We start from the raw sequence: 21,898 nt of genomic DNA on the forward strand, positions 1-21,898 counted from the left end.
AGAATCTCAAGCAGACTGCCCAAAGAGTGAGGAGCCCGATGTGGGTCTTGATCTCACAACCCTGAGACCATGATATCAAGAGTTAGCTGCTTAACCAACTGAGCCACCCAGGTGCCCCTATATTAATTAATTTTTAAATTTTGAACTAGACTTGTAAACCTAGAATAAATCCATTTGGTCACAGTCATGTTGTATAATTATTATTATACATTGTTAGATTTTATTTGCTAATATTTTTTTTTTTTTTTTAATTTTTATTTATTTATGATAGTCACACACAGAGAGAGAGGCAGAGACATAGGCAGAGGGAGAAGCAGGCTCCATGCACCGGGAGCCCGACGTGGGATTCGATCCTGGGTCTCCAGGATCGCACCCTGGGCCAAAGGCAGGCGCTAAACCGCTGCGCCACCCAGGGATCCCTATTTGCTAATATTTTATTGAGGGTTTTAGAAACTTTAAGTTCATGAGGTGTATTGGTATGTTGTATTTATTTATTTATTTTTGTGCTATCTTTAGCTGACTTTTGTATCAGGGTAATACTAGTTTCATCAAATGAGTTGGGAAGGAAAGTACCTTTTTAAATATAGGAAATGGCATAATCTGATCTTTGAAATAGCAGTTCTGAAAACGAGGTGGCAGTTAGACGAAAATGGAGAGATGTTATGGAATTTAATTGGAATTTATTAGGTAAAAGCAAGAGATGATAGCTTTATAAAAATAGTGCCCATAGAAATTAGGAAGAGGAAACTAGGATATCTGAGGTATATTACTTTGGAACATGTGTTTTTAAAGAGAGGATGGAGAAAAGTAGAACCACTGGAGAACACTACAATGGAACCATTGGTGTTAGTTTTCTATTGTTACATAAGAGCATCACCAAAAACTTAGTGGCTTAAAAAAGCATACATTTATTGTCTCACTATTTCTGTGGGTCAGAAGTCTTGGCACAGCTAGCAGGGTCCACTGCTTTAGAGTTTCACAAGGCTGACATCAAGGTGTCAGCTGGAACTGTGGTCTTATCTCAACAACCCAACAACTGGGGAAGTTCAACAACTGGGGAAGGATCTGTCTCTAAACTCGTATGGTTGTTGGTGGAATTTAGTTTCCTGTAAATATTATTGGACTGAAGGCCTCATTTTCTTGATGGCAGTTACCTCGAAGTCACCCGCAGTTCCTTGACACATGGCACTCCCAACATAGCCACTTGCTCCATCAAAGCTAGTAAGTGAGAGAATATTTTAGACAGAAGACAAATTCCTATGTAGTGTAATCCCAGAAATACAGCACCATCACTTTTGCTATGGTCAGAATCCAGTTACAAGTCCCACCCACACTCAGAAGTGTGAAATCACAAAAGGGTATGGCTACCAAAGGGTGAGTCAACTGGGGGTTATCCTTGATTCTGTCTACCACAGTTGCAAAGAAAATCAAGAGGGTTTTATCTGGTAGACAGTGTTGGTTCCATGATTCAGACAGTGGGGTAGAAAAATTAAATAGTGATAAACTATAAGGAGATGTCTAAAAATGTCACAATAATATGACCCCTTTGTATGTCACTGGGAAATCAAACTTAACAAAGTATTTAGTGAAATGGCATGGTACATGGAAGATTTATGTGTATAAGTGCTTAGTGCAGGGCTCTGAACATATTAGGTTCTCAGTAAATATTTGACTCAGAAATGGATGAAAACAAATCAATGAATAAGCAAATGACTGAAATTATAGAAGTCTCGCATTCAGGCATGAAGCAGAGCTGGTATTAATCAGTAAAAATACCTGTGAATCAAGTAAATGACATATGGCATTAAAAGAGACTAAAATGTCATTCAAAACAAAGATTTTTTTTATCTTCATAAGAAAACTATTTTTTTTCAGACAGCCAAATAATCAAAGGATAAAATCTACTAATGTAAAAGAAGGTTCGCAAGTACACATTCAACTGAAATCTCTGAATATAGAAATTCCATATTTGTGGGGTTAAGAGTTTCTCATTAATCAGAGGTAATTCGTTGAAATTTCCTACATAATGCAAGGAATGAGATGAACACTCCTTATTTACAAATAGAGATTTATTCTCAACCATAATCCCGTCTCTTCTAGAGTGCTAAGATTTGATTGGTGTTGATCCAAACCCTTTATTAAATTTTGTGTAAATTTTTTAGTACATTTAGACTTTCTGTCAAAAATAACCCAAACCTTGACTTTGTAACTGTCTCTTTAATTGTAGGAAAGAATCAACTCCTAAGATTCTTGTGGATTCTCTCCCTGGCTTAAATATATACTATGAAATAGACACATGAGGCATATCTTTGGTCACATTGAGTTGCTTCTCATTTCATCAAATCAACAAATGGTAAGAGTCTATCATGTGCAATGTACTGTAATGGCTTTGAGTAAATTTTCCCTCAATTTTGTAATACTCTCCTGTCTTCTGAAGAGTGTTTGATTTGGGAAAACTTAGCAAGACAAATAAGGCTTTATATAAAGCTTTGAGCTAATTTGCATGTATCTGCAACACTGTTCCCATGGTGTTCAAAAAGGATTTACAAATTCTTTTAAAAAATTAGAGAAAAAAAAATTAGAGAAAATAAGGTTTACTACATGATATATGCTATAAACCAGGTATCTAGAAATAACTCATATGGCTGCTATGTATCTGCATAATGTATATAGCCAAACAAGAGCAACTGCAGATGAAAACCACCTAAATTTAAATGATAATATTTAGAGTGGTAATATTTAGAGAATCATCTCTCCATTCACATTGTCAGTATGTATTTTTATCTGCATACATGCACTGACATTGGCTATGCATTTATTTGTGTCAATGAATTATAACAGAAATGAGTTTCAGATAATAAAATCATAAACATCTGGGCATTGCAGCACATGGGTCTGCTGAGTTTTGAATACGAAATGGTTTTGATTTCATTTCTAATAATAAAAGGAAGCAGGATATCATGAGGTAATTTAGTATTGTGCTGCCGAGAAGGAAATGGTCTCATTTACACTATTGTTTACAATCTCCTTTATATCCATATACCATTTCATGTCTAAGAATAGGTGATATGATGAACTTGAAATTGGAGTTCTATCGATTTTGAGGACAGTGCTTGGGATATGATAGGCACTCAAGAATATTGGATGAATGGATGAATAAATTGCAATGAGTGAAGTTTTACGATGAAATTTGAGAACCCACTTCAGGCAGGTAATGAACTTTTATCAACATTATTTAAACATAATATTATGAGACACAGACTTGTAAAATCTTTAAACTGACAAAACTGTCAACAGAATTGGCCCTTGCCCACAAACAGTTACAGAGAAGCTAAAGTAAAAAACAGACTGCAATTCTAGTGCTAAGGCCAGTGAATGAGAAGGCCCAGACCATGATATAATCTAGATCATGTATAATGATCTAGTATAATCTAGATCTACTGACAGCTATGACAGTCCTAGGACAGAAGATGACAAAACACATAAAAAGCAATCCCCCTCCCCCCTAAAAAAGAAAGCAATCCCAATAGATAACAATTTCAAGAACGCCCTGTGCCATGTGTAATTTGTGTCACCAGTGCCTTGCCTTATTGTAGGCACTCAATAAATATTGCTTAAAAAATAAATCAATCAGGAGCCACCTGGGTGGCTTAGTTAAGTGTTCAACTCTTGGTCTCAGCTCAGGTCATGATCTCAGGATCCTAGGATCAAGCCCCGTGTCAGGCTCCACACTCAGTGAGGAGTCACCTTGAGATTCTCTCTTTCTCTCCCTCTGCCCCTCCCCCTGCTCTCTGTCTCTGTCTCTGTCTTTCTCTCTCTCTCTTTCTCTCAAATAAATAAATCTTTTAAAATAAATAAATAAATAAATCAGAGAAGTTTGAGAGAAGTGGATGATCTTATGTAGGTCAGGGATAGCAATGATGGGAATCCTAGATCTCAAGGATGATTAAAAAACATTGTGTTACACAACGGGAGTGCAAAAATGATTTTACAGAAAGTATATTGAAAGCCTAAAGGGTGGATCTCTGGCAGCCTGGAGGGGAAGTTTCATGGAGAGGACCAAAGCCAGCACATTGAGGTACCAGTGAAGTGAGGAGACAATTAGGATGTTTGAATAGCAAAAGAGCATACAGTTCCATACTTGGCTAGTGGATGTTGTGGAAATAGTTTGCATTCAGGGATCTGTCAGGAATTCTCTGTGTCTATCTACAGTCTCAGTACTTCAAGCTCAATTGATGTTATATAATATACTTTATCAATTATAGTTCTAAATATAGCATTGTGATAAGGGGACTTTTCCTATATATTTACATAGTGCTAAAAGTTCAAGAAAATGGATGTATGACTCCCTGATGCAAATTACCCAGGGAAATTTACAGAAAAAGTACAAAGGGAGCTATATATAGCATATGCATATTCTTACTGTTCATTCAATCTTACTCTAAATAGTTATCCTGTTTATTCAAGAAATGTTTCGAGATTCCTCACTTTAGTAGTCACACTAATAAGCACATTTTAGAAACTACACAATACTATAAAATCAAGGGGATTTTGAGCAGACAGACTAGGTTTTAAGTCTTTTCTCTGCCACTTTCCTGATATATGACGGTGAATAAGTAATGCAACTTCCATGAGCTTCAGTTTCCTCAACGCCAAGTGGCATCAATAGTAGTATCCATAATATGAGAGTACTTGCTCTTTCATTCACTATGTTTTATAGTGGCCCCTCAGGAATATGCTGAGGCATTTTGCAATAGATACTTGCCTAATCAGAGTCTGTAGTTATGAAGGGACAGGAGTTATAAAGATCTTTCTTGAAGGTTCTGATAAGATCATTCCTACTCCACTTCTGATTAGGCAGTACCTTTAGCAGCTGATGACTCTCATAGGGACTTTAAAACATAGAAATTGTTTTATTGTGACTGGAAAGAGGCCAGTAGATCCTCTGAGTTCTCTCTCCTATGTAGTAAAATGAATTAGCTCACTTACATTAAATAAACTTGGACCTATGTATGTTGGTGCCATTCCATCAGACACTGTCACCCATGCAACAACCAAGTCCTGGGCAGCTTTTTTTTTTTTAAGATTTTATTTATTTATTCATGAGACACACACACACACACACACACACACACACACACACACACACAGAAAGAGAAGCAGAGACACAGGCAGAGGGAGAAGCAGGCTCCATGTAGGGAGCCCGATGCGGGACTCGAACCCAGGTCTCCAGGATCATGCCCTGGGCCGAAGGTGATGCTAAACCACTGAGCCACCCGGGCTGCCTGGGCAGCTTTTTAATTTTTGTTTAAGTAGGCCCCACACCCAGTGTGGAGCCCAACATGGGGCTCAAACTCATGAACTCACCACCCTGAGATCATGACCTGAGCTGAGATCAAGAGTCGGACACATAACCGACTGAGCCACCCAGGTGGCCCCTGTGCAACCTTTTAAAGGGCACATTGCAATGGACTAACCACTATGTGGAAAGCATTCTTTCTAAAGTCATATGTCAATCTACAAAGAAGAAAACATACTTTCTGTAAACACAAAAATCATTTATGATTATGCAGGCTTGAACCAAGGGCTATCTTTGAACTTTCTAAAAATGTTGTGATAAATTATTCAAACAAGTGTACATGAGTTGTTCACTTCTCTGGTGTCAGCTCTGTGAAGGAAATGTTGGAACAATCTCATTAACTTAATAGAGAAAGGACTTCAGAATACTTAAATCACCTTATTCTAGCTAAAACCCCTCTCAAACTTAAGTCACTGTTTTGAAGGTCACAAATCAAAGACTATACATGGCATGTTCACACACTCTGAGGCTGAAGTGAAATCTTATATGTAAAAAAAAAGTCACTTTTTTTGCTAAAATACGTAAGAGAGCTCTCCTTTTACTGGGTTTTGATAATTCAAAATAGCATATTTATGCAATATTCTAATATATATTCAAATTTTATATGTATATAAATGTACAAGGGGAGAGAAAACCCTGCATGTTGGAACATGACTTTGAGACATGATCTGATAAGCTATACCTACAGCAACAGACTTTCAAGGTAATATTAGTGGTAGGTTGTTGAGGACTTATTTCTTGAATTAAAATGCCAACTATAGGACTGGCAGGTAGGACAGAGAAGAAGGTCTCAGGGTATTGTGAGTAATGCCCAGAGACTCTCCTGGAGGAGAGCTGGTGAAGAATTTCCTCACCCTGCATTTCTTTGGACTCTGCATCTCTGGTTTTCTTATTGTACCTGTTCTCTATAGTGACTATAATTTATTGAGCCTATACTATGCATCAAAGACTGTAATAGGTACTTTACATGTACTAGCATTTAATCCTACACAGAAAAAGGAAAAATAATACGTCCCTTTATCCTTGTTACAATAAAAATGCAATATATCCCATTACCTTTACCTTACTATTTTATTATTTTATTTATTATTGTTATCAATGTAATATAAGTGGCCATAGGTTAGAAAACTGTCATTCTCTCTTCCTTGAAAACTACTTTAGTTTTTTACTTTTAATCAGAGATCTCTAACTTTATTGAAGTCTTCAACAGGTAAATGCAAAAAAAAACTGTTATTAATTTACTTCATTAATGAATTTTTATTGACTGCTACTCTCCGGCAGGCATTATAGTGGTGGGCTCTACAAGTACAGCAGTGAACTAAATCAAGTCTCTTCCCTCATTGTACACTGTACAGCTATTAAATATTTCAATAGAAAGTAGCCTTTCCCCTGAAATGTTAGTGGCAAAGAATTTAGTGAAATTATACAAAAATACCTTGATTATTTTATAATGTAACTATTTTGAGAAATCTCTGTTGCTACTTTGCTTTAATTACTTCTCTCATAGAATATTAATATTTAACAGATTGAAGTTCTTTAAATCCATTTAATTTAAAGGGTGAGGCAATCATATAAATATAACTCTTTTTTTATAATAAATTTATTTTTTATTGATGTTCAATTTGCCAACATACAGAATAACACCCAGTGCTCATCCTGTCAAGTGCCCCCTCAGTGCCTGTCACCCATCATATAAATATAACTCTATAATGATTTTTATAAGCCTCCCTTCAAATTATAGAATTATATTAATTTTACATAAAAGGAGCACTTAGATTAATATTTTTCTTGAATGCATGAGCTCAGAGTCAGATAAACACTAGGCTAAGCTTTATGTCTCCCTATACATATTAATAAATGCCAATAATTTTAATTTAATAGAATCCTACTGAAAGAAGTTTATCACTTTTGACTAAAGGCTGTTACAAGGCTTACAAAGTAAACAGTGAGTGCAAGGCAATGTTTATAAGATATAAAGTAAATAGGAGAAGTTTAGCTTTTTTCCCAAATGTAAGAATAGAAAATTTGTAGATTAACTTCACGAAAGAAGGTATAATAAAAGTATAACCTCATTCAGAATAAGGCATAGTGGCTAAAATATCCTAAATATTTCCCACCTTTGTATATTATTGTAAGTGGCCTTTTCCCCCCATTTCCAATTGTTCATTGTTAGTACAGAGGAGTGCAAGTAATTTTCTTTTACATCCTGCAAACTTGCTAAACTCCCTTGTTGGTTCTAGTAACTTTTTGCTCAATCCCTTAGGGTTTCCTACATAGACGATCATGCCATCTGTATATAAAGACAATTTTGCCTCCTCCTTCACCATCAGTGAGCCTTTATTAATAAATTTATTTATTTTGCTTTATTACTTTTGCCAGGGCCTCCAGTATAACATTGAATGTAATTAATGAGAGCAAATATCCTTACTTTCTCCCCAACATTAGGGGAGAGAACATTCATGTTTTTCTACCACAAAGCATAATGATATCTGTGTTTTTTTTTTTTTTTAATTGTTGTTGATTTTGTTTATTTGGAGTTTTTTTGTGGTTATCCTTTATCAAGATAAAGTTCCCTGATATAGTTTGCTGAGGAATTTATCATGAAAAGGCTACATTACTGGGACAAACTTTACTGGGCTATAATGTATTATCCTTTTATATATTGCTGGGTTGGTTTGCTTAAAAAATTGTTTTTGAAGATATTTGTTTTGATGCTTATGAGAAATATTAGTTCATAGCTTTCTTTTCTTCTGAGGCACATGTTTGGATTTAGAACCAGAAAAATGGTGCCTTCAAAAATAAGTTGAGGATGTTATTTCCTCCTACATTCTCTAAGAGATTGGGTGCAATTGGTATGACCTCTTTCTTTAATGGGTAACTGTGCCAATGGAGCCATCTGGGCCCTGTATCATTAAGAGATATGTATTAAAAGCTTTGTTTTAGGGAGTATTAGTGGATATAAATATATATATATGTATATATATATATATATATATAAAATCACAATATATATAATATCATATACTAAAATAAAATACAATATGTAATAAATACAAATCAGTATATTATATTAATATAATTATATAATTTTATATACCACATTAACAAGTACAAATAATGTTATTTATATATAGCAAAATCAAATCAAATAATGAATGAATTGAAAATAAAATTGAATACACAAATAAACATACATGAGAAAGGAAGGGGAGGAAGGGAGATTTAGTAAGTTTAAAATAAACCTGGGGGCAGCCCAGGGCTCAGCGGTTTAGCGCCGCCTTCAGCCCAGGGCCTGATCCTGGAGACCTGGGATCGAGTCCCACGTCAGGCTTCCTGCATGGAGCCTGCTTCTCCCTCTGCCTGTGTCTCTCCCTCTCTCTCTCTCTCTCTGTGCCTCTCATGAATAAATAAATAAATAAATAAATAAATAAATAAATAAATAAATAAATAATAAATAAAATAAACCTAGGGGCTTATTGTCGTTCACCTGAACAGCAAACTATCTCTGACTTCAGGCTGCTGCTTCTCTCAGCTGGAGAGGTTGCATTCATATTCAGTGCTTAATGGAGAAGGGAAACTGTATCATCCCAAGGAGCCCAAGTTCTCCTGACTCTGGATTTCTGGAGTTCCCACCTAACCCCGATATAAGGCTGGCAATTGAAAGCAAAGGGCCTTGTGCCTAGGAGTCCTTATTTTGTCTGGCAAAGTCACATTCTCATGTGCCTATAAGAAGGGGTAACAATGAGAGTTCTCTCTATTTTAACTTAGCTCATGCTGTGTGGCAAACAGATTCAGACACTGACTCATCTTTCTGGAGAATAACAGAATAATGAAGGACTTGTGTCTTCTCATCTCTTGTTGATTCGGTTCTGGCAATTTTCCCTTCTCCTCAATAAAGTCTATTCCTTAACTCATGCTGTTTGGTATTGTGAAGTTTTCCCTGAGCTTTCTTAAATGATAAGTGGTGACCACAAATGAATCAAACATTCCATTCTCTGTGTACAGGCTTTAAGAGCCAGGGCATCCTGATGGTACTAGTCTTTTATAGATATAAAAGTTTATGGCCAACACACGTAGTGGGCGTGGTTAAGGAACAGATTGCTGTAAAGACTTGTATAGCTCATGAAATCAAATTTAGATGATGCTGTGACAATTTTCAAATGAAGTTACCAAAATCCTCTGTCTACATTACGTATTAGCTGTAGATAATATAACTGGATACTGCCAAGTATGCGAGGCCGTGTTTTGTCTGATTTCTCATTCTGAATGTGTCAGTACATTTCATCCTCACCGATTCCCAACATAATTTCTGGCTCATTATGCAACAATTAAAAAAATCCAGCTTAATGATCCAAATTCAGTGAGTTCTGTAAAACCTCCTGACCTCAGATTGGCTATAGAAATACATAATCAGAGAAAGTAACATGTGAGTTAATGTAATAAAGTTTGGTGTGTGCATCTTCATTCCCAATGAGTTATCAAATGATCCATTTCAATCCTCATGTTTGAGTGGTTGTATTCCAATACTATCATTTAAGAAGCTGCAACATCACAGCTGTTTCTTTCTCCAGCTTATGTGAAGTGACTGTTTTTCATAGTATTTTACTGTATACCTGACTAAGCTTATTCATATGATTTTTTATTCTCATGCTTATAATATGGCATTTGAAATCACTTGTTAACAATAGCATTGGTGTAAGCATAATGCCAATTACATTGTAAAACATTATTTTGTCATAATTCATTCACTATTACCTCAAGGGAGAGAACTTGATCTTGTGGATAAATGCAAATATAAATATAAAGCTACTTTTTTTGTGTTCCATTCATATTGTTTTGCAGTGTGATTTAAATCACTGTATCCTAAACTTCAGGGACTGTGTACCATAGCCACAATTTTGCCTATTCATCTTTTATCTCTACTATTATTTGCTTCTTATATGCTTTACATTAAATCATTTTTTTGTATTTGGCTTCTGAGAAATAATATCCCTAAAGCCAAATATTTTATTTTTTAGTTCCTTCTAATATACATTCAAATAAAACAAATAGGTTACAGTGTTTGTCAATATGGCAATTGAAATAATCTCACACATCCCAGTGATAAATTAAGTATAACTTTGAAAAAACAGATTATGAGACCATTGTCAAGGCTAACTATATCTCCTTCACACATACACACACACACTCAACTACATGCATTTGCAGCATACCTTTACTTCATAATTTTATTTTCATTTTTGTATTTCAGTTTGGCTTTTATGTAGGAATTCAGAATCAAGGTAGCCACCTTCAATTTTAAAGTGATGAAAATATGATGGTATTGATATTAAAAGGCTTGATTTATAAAAATATTTTTAACAGAATTAAGCAAATGAAAATTTGTACCCCTATTGCAATTGCAATCACTAATTTGCAATTTGCTAATGAATTAGTCCTTTTTGTTAGCAGGTGTTCATTTGTAACTAAAATGAAAATTCATGAGATCCTTGAGTTAGCTATAGTCAGTATCTGTCATTTCTATCCCAGAAATCTTTCTATGGAATGACTTTTTATAAAAGGTTATTGATAGGTTTGGAGAGAAAATTCCTGTTTCTATAATTTCTGAATTGCAGCTTGTAATTTCTTACTTTACTGTGGAATCATTATGATATCTGCATGAGAAACATTAATTTAATCTTCAGGGACAAATCAAAGCTTGATTTCTAACAATGAATAATTTCAGTGGCTGTCCTGGTCTACTACTACACTTCTGCAATTACCACCGACATACCATAGACTTAAAAAGGTAAGCTGCTGTTTATCATCATATAATTTCACACTAAATGAAACTAGAGTCAATTGGAGGGTAAACAAAAAGAGGCTCAAAATCATTTGAATCAGAATAAGAACCAGATGTCTTATAGAGGCTAGGGAATAAGAATCGCATGAATCAGGTGGTGGTGGTAGGCTGGTCAGGGACTGTGAATGTGTCTTAGCTTTTACAGTAGCCATAACATTCTTTAGACACTCAGTGGCTCACTTAATGGTTGTTGAATGGAAGAATTAGAGAAAAAGTTATTTGGCCCCTGATATAGTGGAATGTGCATAACTAGCTGATATAATGGCTCTCCATGGTCATAATCACACGAAAAAGTAAAAGATAAAATAAAATTATCTTGAATTAGGCTTAAACAGTTGACACATCTTTTTAGAACATTAAAAATTAAAAATGGAAAAATGCATGCAATGATTTGGCATTCTTATGTGAAATTTGGTTTCTAACCAAAGCGTTCATGTTCATTTTTCTTATCTTATCCTTTCTTTCCCTTTACATTATTTATGCCTTTCAAATCTTTTTCAAATAAAGTGGTTACAGTGAATTCACCAGTGATAAACTTGTACAGTAGATAAAAGAACCTTATGGGTGTAACTTAATGGGTTAAGCCCTGCAATTTCCCAGAGACCTTAGCTGGGGAACTCAAAAGATTTCATTTATAAGAAAGTTCCACTCATTTTTTTTTTATTCTATATGTTGGCAAATTGAACACCAATAAAAAATAACTAAAAAAAGAGAAAGTTCCATTTCTAAACCTTGGGGAATACTATCATACACTGTTCACTTTGTTCAAATATTTGTGACATGATCCTGCAATTAAATTATACTTTTTCCCAAAAGCCAGACTATAAGAACATATATATAAGGAGGCAAATTGGGAACTCAAGCTCAGGAAATGGAGGCAACTTTTTAGATAATCTTCACCAACATTCTCTGTGCCTCATCCTCTTTCCCACTTACCCTTTCAGAAAGTGTTATCTTTTACATAATATGTACAGATTGACTCTTTCCCTTCATCATAGTTACTAAGTAATTGTACAGCATTATATTTCATTTTGTCTACCTTTGAATGAAAAGCCTTTCAAAATATTGCCAAATAAAGAAAAATACAACCCAAAATTCTTTAAACTGCTCCAAAATGTATTTATGTATTGTGGGTAACCACTACTTGTAATTTGAATTCTATCTTCTATTTTCATTTCTGATTGGTATTCATTTCTCTTGGATAAATAATCCACAAAGACCAGATACTTGGGTCACAGATGGCTCAGATATTTTTATTGAAAATGAAAGTTCTAACAATTTTGTGAAATAGGAACTTGATTTACTTTTTAGTTTATTGAAAGGAAAAAGACTAGGAAAGTCCAGTTTAAATATCACTTCTTGGGACGCCTGGGTGGTTCAGTGGTTGAGCGTCTGCCTTTGGCTCAGGGTGTGAGCCTGGGATCCTGGAATCCAATCCTGCATCTGGTTCCTCGCAGGGAGCCTCCTTCTCCCTCTGCCTGTGTCTCTTCCTCTCTCTCTCTCTCATGAATTAGTAAGTAAAATCTTTAAAAATACCTCTTCTTAGTCTTTTTTTCTCTTTCCATGGCAAATAAATTAGCCAGAGATATACTTCCAAATTCCCTTTCCTGTCTTCATGATTTCCTTAACATGGTTCCCATTCTCTTAGACTGTGCATGGTGTCTTACCACCTTTTTATGCTCTCTTTCATCTTGTTAGGTTCAGTTGGTCTTCATAGAGTCAGAGTGTTCGGAGCACAGAATTGAAAAGTGGGGGTAAAACAGTCAACAACCAAACCTCTACTCAAGGCCCAAGTTAATCTAGAGTTGAGAGGAAGGAAAGAGGACATTTCTGGGATTTAAGTTCATCTCTCTCTTTTAAATGAACAAAGAAAAGTTAAATTGTTAGTTTCCTCTCAAGAGATACAGGAAATGAACTTTCTGCCATCCCAATATTTGCATTCCTTGATTGATCTCCCCTTTCCTTCCTAAGAGTTTTCATGTGTTTTTGCTAATATTATGTGGATTTGAAATGAAGAAATTTTGAGATACCAAAGAATGTAGGAGTTTTGTAAGTATTTTGTTATTTTGTTTGGGTTTGGTTTGGTTTACTTTGAGGGAAAGCAAGTGTTTTCAATACTTAGTTCCTAAGCACTTGAAAACCAATAGGTTAGAGAGAATAAAAATATTTCTTCAATAAGAAGGGAAGATCAGGAAGAGGCTTATTCTCTTTGGGGCATGAAAACCATCCAAAAATACATAGAGGAGATAAGAGGAAACTTACTCAGGGAGAAATGGAAGGAAGTTGGAAGGCAGTTGGGCAGATATGCAAAGTTCTTATGGAAAAATTATGAATGTCATGTTGTGATGGTGGGGATTGGGGATATGAAAAGAGCTACATTAGTATAGGATGGATAGGGAAGGGAAGCCACCTTCAGCCATGCTGTGCCCTATTAGGAAGACGCTATTCACATATTTTATGTTATGAAGTGCGCCTTTCTGAATGGAGTAATGTGCAACAAATACAACTTCTGTGGTGCCTGAAATCCCTGAGAAATATTCGTCCCAAATAACTCATTCAGTTGTCTATAACCCTTTATAGTATAAGAAGAAGACAACTTGCACTGATGATATAGCCCTTCCTAAATTTTGCTTGGCAAAACTCCCTGATGTAAACAATACCAAGACTTAGTCAACATGGCACTCGCTATACTCAGCAATATAATTCCACTCCATCTTCATAGGAGCAACAGGGTTCTCATGTTGTGAAATTCCCAGAATTTCAACGCGATTCTAGACAGGTCCCATATACACACAGGTTATCTGGAAATCCCAGAATGGAGACAGATCCGCATATTGAGACTAGATGGAATATCCAGTGATTTATTCAACTGGAAAATCACCAAGCACATACTGTATGGCAGTCCACCTATGAAGTGCTGCAAATATAGTAGGACAACAAGGAAAGCAGAACTTACTATCTCCAAGAAGCTGATATGTTATTAGTACGCATCAATAATAGTAAATAGGTAGAATGTGAGTTCTGCATAACAACCCAGAGGACCTTGGGAAAAGCAGCAAAGTGTATTGAGAGTCCAGAAAGGGTGAGATGTGACAATATCAAATAGAGTGATAAGAGAAGGCACTATTTGAACAAAGTTCTGTATTAGGTAAGGGATAGAATCAATCTCTAGTCTCAACAATCCAGGACTTCCTGTCTGACTTAGCAATGAAAGGGAATCTCAGTTTTTCCTGTTGATCCTTTCTTACTGTCCATACCCACCTCCAGTCCACATAATTCCATCCAGTTCCAAGGGATTTTGTGATGCAAATTCATGAGAATATTGAGTCACTCTGCTTTGAGAAGTGAAAAGGAAAAGGGAGCACACAAAGAGGCTGTCAAGCTGTGTAATATATCCCCAAGACAGGAGAATAGGAATTGAGGGAAATAAGAAAACAGCAACTGTTGCCATGATACTTTATGTAGAGGGGCTTTCTCTTCCCTGGGAGGTTTCCAAAAATCACCAGTAAGAAATTGAATGTATTTTTTTAAAAAAAAAAAGAAAAAAAGAAAAGAAATTGAAGACATTTAAAATTATGCTTTTGCTGGTACTGATTATCTTTGACCATCAAAAATCCAGATCAGAGAGACAGAGATACCAGTTTCTTGTCTTAGAGGAGCTGCCTGTTGAACTGATAGATGTGCACAGGTATGTCTGGGAATTAATCAAACTTTCTATCCTCTACCAGCGTAAAACCAGTACATGGCTATGATGGCTGATGTTCGTACTTCTGCACCGCTACTAGACTGAATCGAGAATGACCACAAGACAACATCGTGGTAAGAGGGAAAGTCGAATTGGACAGACAGATTGCAGTCAAAGTCTCTGATAACATCTGCAGTGTGAATGGGAGATTGAAATCTTTCTACTATGATTTACCTTATGACTTATGAGAACAGAGACATAAAGTGGCCAGTAGGCCCTAAGACATTTGGTTGGGAACAGGAGTATGGGAGCTAATTATGTTAAGAAGAGTTTAAGTCTTCTTGGAGCTCCTGGTACTTTTTTTTTTTTTTTTTTTTTTTTTTTGTAAAATGTAGGGGTTCTTGCAGCTCTGAATATGGGTCACAGATTTTTACTGTTAAAGAAGGGAGACTTTAAAACTTCGGGACATCAAGATGATTTCCTTTATCTCAGTCTTCATTATTGTTTCAGTAAAAATTTATAAACTAGACCTGCCCCGATTTGAAAGACCTTTCAGCCCCTAGTTGTCAAGTTGTAGAACAAACTCCAATTTATGACTGGGAATCTTCTCATCTGAACTGTCTTCCAACATTCTTGAGCCCATTTTTAATATATATAATTTAATATTTAATTTTGTGTACAGTAGTGCAGCTTTTTTTCACAGAACACTTCTGTGAGTTAAAGAAAATGAAAATTGTATAAAAGTTTGGACAAAATCCAAGATATAGAATAGTAGCACCAGGGGCAGCTCGGGTGGCTCAGTGGTTTAGCGCCGCCTTTGGCCCAGGGTGTGATCCTGGGGACCTGGGATCGAGTCCCATGTCGGGCTCCCTGTATGGAGCCTGCTTCTCCCTCTGTCTGTGTTTCTGCCTTGCTCTCTCTCTATGTGTCTCTCATGAATAAATAAATAAAATCTTAAAAAAAAAAGAATAGTAGCACCATATTAAAAAAAAAAATCCTACCAGTTTAGAGTCAGAAATTCCCTCAGTTCTCAAACTCTGGAATACATTTCCCCCATATTTGTTTGCCCGTATTTTGGTGCCCCAGACTCTGTAGCATGGGAGAAACACAGGAACCTAGTGTTACGTCTTAGATTTTTTTTTTAATGCAAAAACAAGCTCAAAGTGGCATTACTCCAGTTTAAGGTAGAAAACCTGGGTGCTGAGAGGAATATAAGGGCATCCTGAGGCCCTAAAATCCTATCTGTCTTATAGCTTACTCTTCATAAGTAAAAACAATATTTTTACTCCAGAGTCTGAGAAAGGAAAGAGATTTCTACTCTCTCCATCCCACCAATAACTGATCATTTCCCCTTCTTTGCTTTCAGGATCTTGTGTGTTTTCACAGCTTATTCTGTGCTTTTAGAGTTGACATAGGTAACTCAGGTAGAGGGCCTCAAATCTTTGATGACAAGGCTGGAGTTGGTGTGATGGAGTGTATTTTCTGCTTGTCTGGATCTGAGGACTACAAATCACTTGTTGAATGCTTTATTATAAGAATGGAAAAAGGAGCAAGGTAAGGCATGCAAAGATCTATCTTTCATGAGCTAGAGAACCTGGGGAAAAGGCTTATAGTTTCTGAGTTCTGAAAACTGCCATGGAAAATCTGCAGCTGGTGAGAGGATAGCACTTATGAGGGATAAATGAGGAAGGGGGTGGGCGTTGCACAGATCCTTTGGACAAATATCAGCAGCCACTCATAGCCTGAAAACATCATGTGATTTATTTTCAGAAATGCGTGGGTGGATATTTAGGCAGGACAGTCAACCTGGACATTCTTTATGTAGTACCCTACTCCAGAGAGTGGCAATCATTTGTAATTATATGTGATTGACACCTCTGTGAGTGGAGTAATGCATGACATGTACGACACAGATGATGGCATTGGGGGTACACTGGGAGTGTTTAGTTATGTGCAGAGAGAGGTGCTTTCCTTTGAGTGCAGGCCTGCTGCCCACCCAACCTACCCACTAGTGCTGGCCTCCACCAAGGGAACTCTTAGGTACCTCTTCAAAAGTAAGACCCGGAAATGAGGATCCCATGAAAACTCTGCCCATTGTTTCTTCTGGGATTCATAGCTATCTCACCAAAGTTGCCTGACAAAATTAGGAGCAAAACTTTCACTGTGGTCATGTTGTTCCTTACTGCCCGTGGAGTATTTTTCCTTTTTGTAGAAACTTTTTCCTGTACCATCTCAAATCCTTTAACCTCTTCTTTCCTATCAGCTCCCCTCACTATTTTTAAGGCTCTCCTTTAGGCCTTCCTAAATTCCCCCAATTATTCTCATTCTCTACCCTTCTGAAGCTCATTTTTTTTTATTTACTTCAAGTGGCAGCATGAGGTAATTTGGGGGACAATGGACATTCTCTGCAATTCAGGGAGGACCTTGGAGTATGGGACTGTTTTATATATCAGTTATTTACAGACCAGACAAATCAATAACAAATGTCTCAAAATTAAGCAAGAAAACATGTAGAAAAATTCACATCCAAATCCCATATATGAAACATCAAAAATAATTGTCTCCAAAAACACAATCTTAAGTATTGAAGCTCTCTTTCTTCATGAGCCCAGAAGTCCTTCATTCTTTCAAAAATACCTTTGAATCCTCTAGAAGTTATCTATTTTTGAGGTTTTGTGCATAATACCCAGAAAAGTATACTCATTGATACAATTTTTTTTTTTATTTTTTAAGAAGTTATTATCTTTTCTTATTGTGCAGAGGAGGGGATTGGATGCTATCATGTGCTTGGGTGCTATCCTCTGCACTGTAGAGGTGTCTGTGAAGCAAGACAGATATTTTACTTCCTTGTGTTGGACAAAGAAAGATAAGCTGGCACCTCCCTCCTTTCATCCTGATCAGAAAATTGAGGTAGAAATGGGCCTTTGTGGTATTTTGTCTGTATTAATAAGCCATATAGAGTGCCATCCTTCAATTCTTTGTAAAAGTTTAGTTTTGGAAATGTTGTTCTCTTTTCTCTTACTGTCATGGCCACTTTAGAAATGCTTACTGATACCGATGATAATACTCTGTGGTTTTCATTTTATTTTCTGTCTTTTGATTTAGTTCCTGATATGTTTTTTAATTTAAAATTAATTAACAGGGATCCCTGGGTGGCGCAGCGGTTTAGCGCCTGCCTTTGGCCCAGGGCGCGATCCTGGAGACCCGGGATCGAATCCCACATCGGGCTCTCGGTGCATGGAGCCTGCTTCTCCCTCTGCCTATGTCTCTGCCTCTCTCTCTCTCTCTGTGTGACCATCATAAATAAATAAAAATTAAAAAAATAAAATAAAATAAAATAAAATAAAATTAATTAACATATAGTGTATTATTAGTATCAGAGGTAGAATTTAGTGATTCATCAGTTGCATGTAACACCCAGTGCTGTTTACATCAAATGCCCTCCTTAACGCCCTTCCCTCAGTTATCCCATCCTCCCCCACACCTCCCCTCCAGCAACCCTATTTGTTTTCTAGAGTTAAGAGTGTCTTATGGTTGGTCTTCCTCTCTTATTTTGTCTTATTTTATTTGTCCTTCCCTTCCCCTATGTTCATCTGTTTTGTTTCTTAAATTCCACATATGAGTGAAATCATATGATAATTATCTTTCTCTGACTGATCTATTTCACTTAGCATAATGCCCTCTAGTTCCATCCACATCATTGCAAATGGCAAGATTGTGTTTTTGGAGACAGTTATTTTTGATGTTTCATATATGGGATTTGGATGTGAATATTTCTACATGTTTTCTTGCTTAATTTTGAGGCATTTGTTATTGATTTGTCTGGTCTGTAAATAACTGATATATAAAACAGTCCCATACTCCAAGGTCCTCCCTGAATTCCAGACAATGTCCATTGTCCCCCAAATTACCTCATGCTGTCATTTGAAGTAAAACTCCACCCCAACTTAACCCCTGGTAACCACTGCTCTGCTTTCCATCCTTAGTATTTGTCTTTTCCAAAATGTCATATAAATACAATTTTACAATATGTTGCTTTTTGATCTGACTCCTTTAACAAAGACATTCAAAATCCATCCATGTTTTTTTTTTTTAAGATTTTGTTTTTTTATTCATGAGAGACACACAGAGAGAGAGGCAGAGACATAGGCAGAGGGAGAAGCAGGCTCCTTGCTGGGGAGCCTGATGTGGGACTTGATCCTGGGTCTCTGGGATCAGGCCCTGGGCTGAAGACGGCACTAAACCACCGAGCCACCCGGGCTACCCTCATCCATGTTTTTATGTGAATCAATGTTCTCTTTATTTTTATTGCTACATAGTATTACAGTGAAATGTGAAGTAAATCTGTTATTTCCAGTTGCTGGTGATTATGAATCAAGCTACTGGAAACTTTTGCATACAGATATATGTGTGAAGACAAGTTTCATTTCACTATAAATAGTATAAATAGCTAGAGTGGGATTGCTATGTCTATGCAAAGTTTATGTTTAAACTGGTAAGAAACTGAAAAAAAGTACTGTTTTCCAGAAAGAATTTACTCTTTTGTGATTCTGTGAGAGAAACAGTTGCCCAAATCATCACCAACACTTGGAATTAACTAGTTTTAAATGTTCTGAAGTATTTGTAGATTGATCATATTTTGGCTTAAACTTTTATTTCTTTCTTGACTGATTACGTTGAGCATTTGTATGTACTTACTTACCATCCATAATCTTCTAAGGTAAAGAATCTGTTGAGATTTTTTTCCCATTTTATTGGTTTTATTTTTTATTGTGGAATTTTCAGAGTTTTTTTAATATATTCTAATTCTTTTGACAGAAAAGTGATTTGCATATATTTTCTCTGTGGTTTATTGATTTAATTCTATTAACCTTAAATTTTTATATTGCACCTTCATGCAATATCTAAGCACTTTAGTCTTAGATATGTGAATCTTGGTCGGCAGATTTTCTTTCAGCATTCTGAATATGTCACCGCACTGTCTTCTGACCCCTATGGTTTCTGGCGAAGAGTCATCTGTTTATCTTGTTGAGACTTCCTGGTATGCAGTGAGTTCCTTTTCCTTTATAGCTTTCAAAATTCCCTAAAAATAATTTCATTTTTCTCAGTCTCTTATTCTCTCCCTTCATTCCTTCCATCTCTCTCCCTCGCTCCTTCTTTTTTTTTTTTTTTTTACCCTAGCACCAAGATTGAATATAATGTCTTTCAGACTAGATTTCTTTGAGTCTATCTTACTTTGGATTTGTCACACATTTCTGTTGTGCAAGGATTCATGATTTTTTAGATTTGTTTCCTTTCTCCTCTCCTTCAGGTATTTCCATTATGTATATTTTATTGTGCCTTCTGATGTTCTATGTTTCCCTGAGGCTGTACTCATTTTTCTGCATTCATTTTATTCTTTGTAAGGTTTTATCACTATCAACCTGTTTTCAAGTTACTGATTCTTTTGCTAATGCAAATCTACTGTTGAGCCCATCTATTGATTTTTTCATTTCAGATATTATGCTTTAAAACTCTAGAGTATTCTTTCCTTAAAATTTTTTCTACCTATTTTGATATACATGTTTGATGAGATGTACATATTGATAAATACATCATAATAACTTCCTTTATTTTTCAAATAATGGTTACTTTTTGAAAGTATTTATAATGTTTACTTTAAAGTCTTTATTGAAATGATACTTGGGGGGATCCCTGGGTGGCTCAGCAGTTTAGCGCCTGCCTTTGGCCCAGGGCGTGATCCTGGAGACCCGGGATTGAGTCCCACATCGGGCTCCCTGCATGGAGCCTGCTTCTCCCTCTGCCTGTGTCTCTGCCTCTCTCTCTCTATGTCTATCATAAATAAATAAATAAATCTTTAAAACATTTCAAAAAAATTATACTTGGAACCTCTACACAGGAAGTTTCTCTTATCTGCTTTTTTCCTATGTACAGAACACATTTTCCTTTCCTTGCATGTCTCATAATTTCTAATAAAAGCTGGACATTTTAGGTAATTAACTAACAACTCTGGATAATGATTCCCCTTCTCTTGCATTGTTTCGTTGTCAGTGTTGTTTTCTGCTCTTTTATTTGTTTATTGACTTGGCAACACTGTATTAGTGACGTATTGTCTGCATCATGAAGCAGTTTGTGTTTTCCCTATTAGGGCACAGCTTTTGGCATGCGCACAGTCATTCTTAGAAGACAGGGTTTTCAGTAGACTCTTTTTTCTGATTTGTCAAGCTCTCCCTCCATTGTATCACACTCAGCCTTTAGACTTCCTAATTATAGGTATTGTTATGTAGTTTTCAAAATGCTATAGGTAATAATTGCCTCAGAGTTTGATCTAAATAATTCAGATTCTTTTGCACAGGTAGTTTTGAGGAAAGTCTTTGAAGTTTGTTTAGATAGCATGAGGGCTCTTTTTGTTTTCCCCGTTTCTTTCTGGTAAACAAGCTGGACTAAATTTTAGCTTATTGCTCCCAGAGTTCCACAGTCCCATTTTATTTACTGACCACCAAAATCTACATTGTTTTTGAGAGTGTGGTTAGCTTTGAACTTTCACATATTCTTCTACAAATAAAGCCATGTTCTTTACAGAGAGCTGTAATATTCTCTGTCATTCAGGCCAGCCATTCACAATAGCTAAAATATTCAAATCACTAATCTTGGAGCTGGCACTAATGGCAGTGGCCTGCATCCCTCAGGGTGATATTTCTGCTTTGCAATAAATAGGGTACTTGTCCATGACAATAGATCTTGATCTTCTCAGCTTGCCCCACCTGATATGGAGCATTCACCCAGTGATTGAGCCAGGGTGGAGTAAATTAGAAGTTCAGTATTCTCAGATGTTGCACCTGCAATAGAGCCTCCACTCTATGATAGTTGGCTAAGTGGTGGAACAGTGCCCCTGAGCTCTCACCATATGCACCTGGTATTTAGCCTCTGAAGTACAAAGCTGAGTTTGTAGAGTGGATGAGAAATGCTGGAGGATTGCAACTTCCATGAATACACTGTAGCTCTTTATTGG

The 21,898-nt window shown here is 36.2% G+C and overlaps 1 long non-coding RNA gene across 4 annotated transcripts in view; it reads left to right on the forward strand.

Moving 5' to 3' along the window:
- Nucleotides 1-21,898, forward strand: part of LOC140628397 (uncharacterized) — a 118,836-nt gene that overhangs the window by 63,218 nt on the left and 33,720 nt on the right. For 3 of the 4 annotated variants that reach the window (XR_012026648.1, XR_012026649.1, XR_012026647.1), the window contains 4 exons: nucleotides 2,228-2,353; nucleotides 3,064-3,211; nucleotides 14,930-15,020; nucleotides 16,253-16,440. This is a non-coding gene — a long non-coding RNA (uncharacterized lncRNA). The remainder of the gene's footprint in view (nucleotides 1-2,227; nucleotides 2,354-3,063; nucleotides 3,212-14,929; nucleotides 15,021-16,252; nucleotides 16,441-21,898) is intronic. The other variant, XR_012026650.1, reaches the window with a different exon arrangement.

Source organism: Canis lupus, chromosome X (genome assembly GCF_048164855.1).
Source record: "Canis lupus baileyi chromosome X, mCanLup2.hap1, whole genome shotgun sequence".
Classification (NCBI taxonomy): Eukaryota; Metazoa; Chordata; class Mammalia; order Carnivora; family Canidae; genus Canis; species Canis lupus.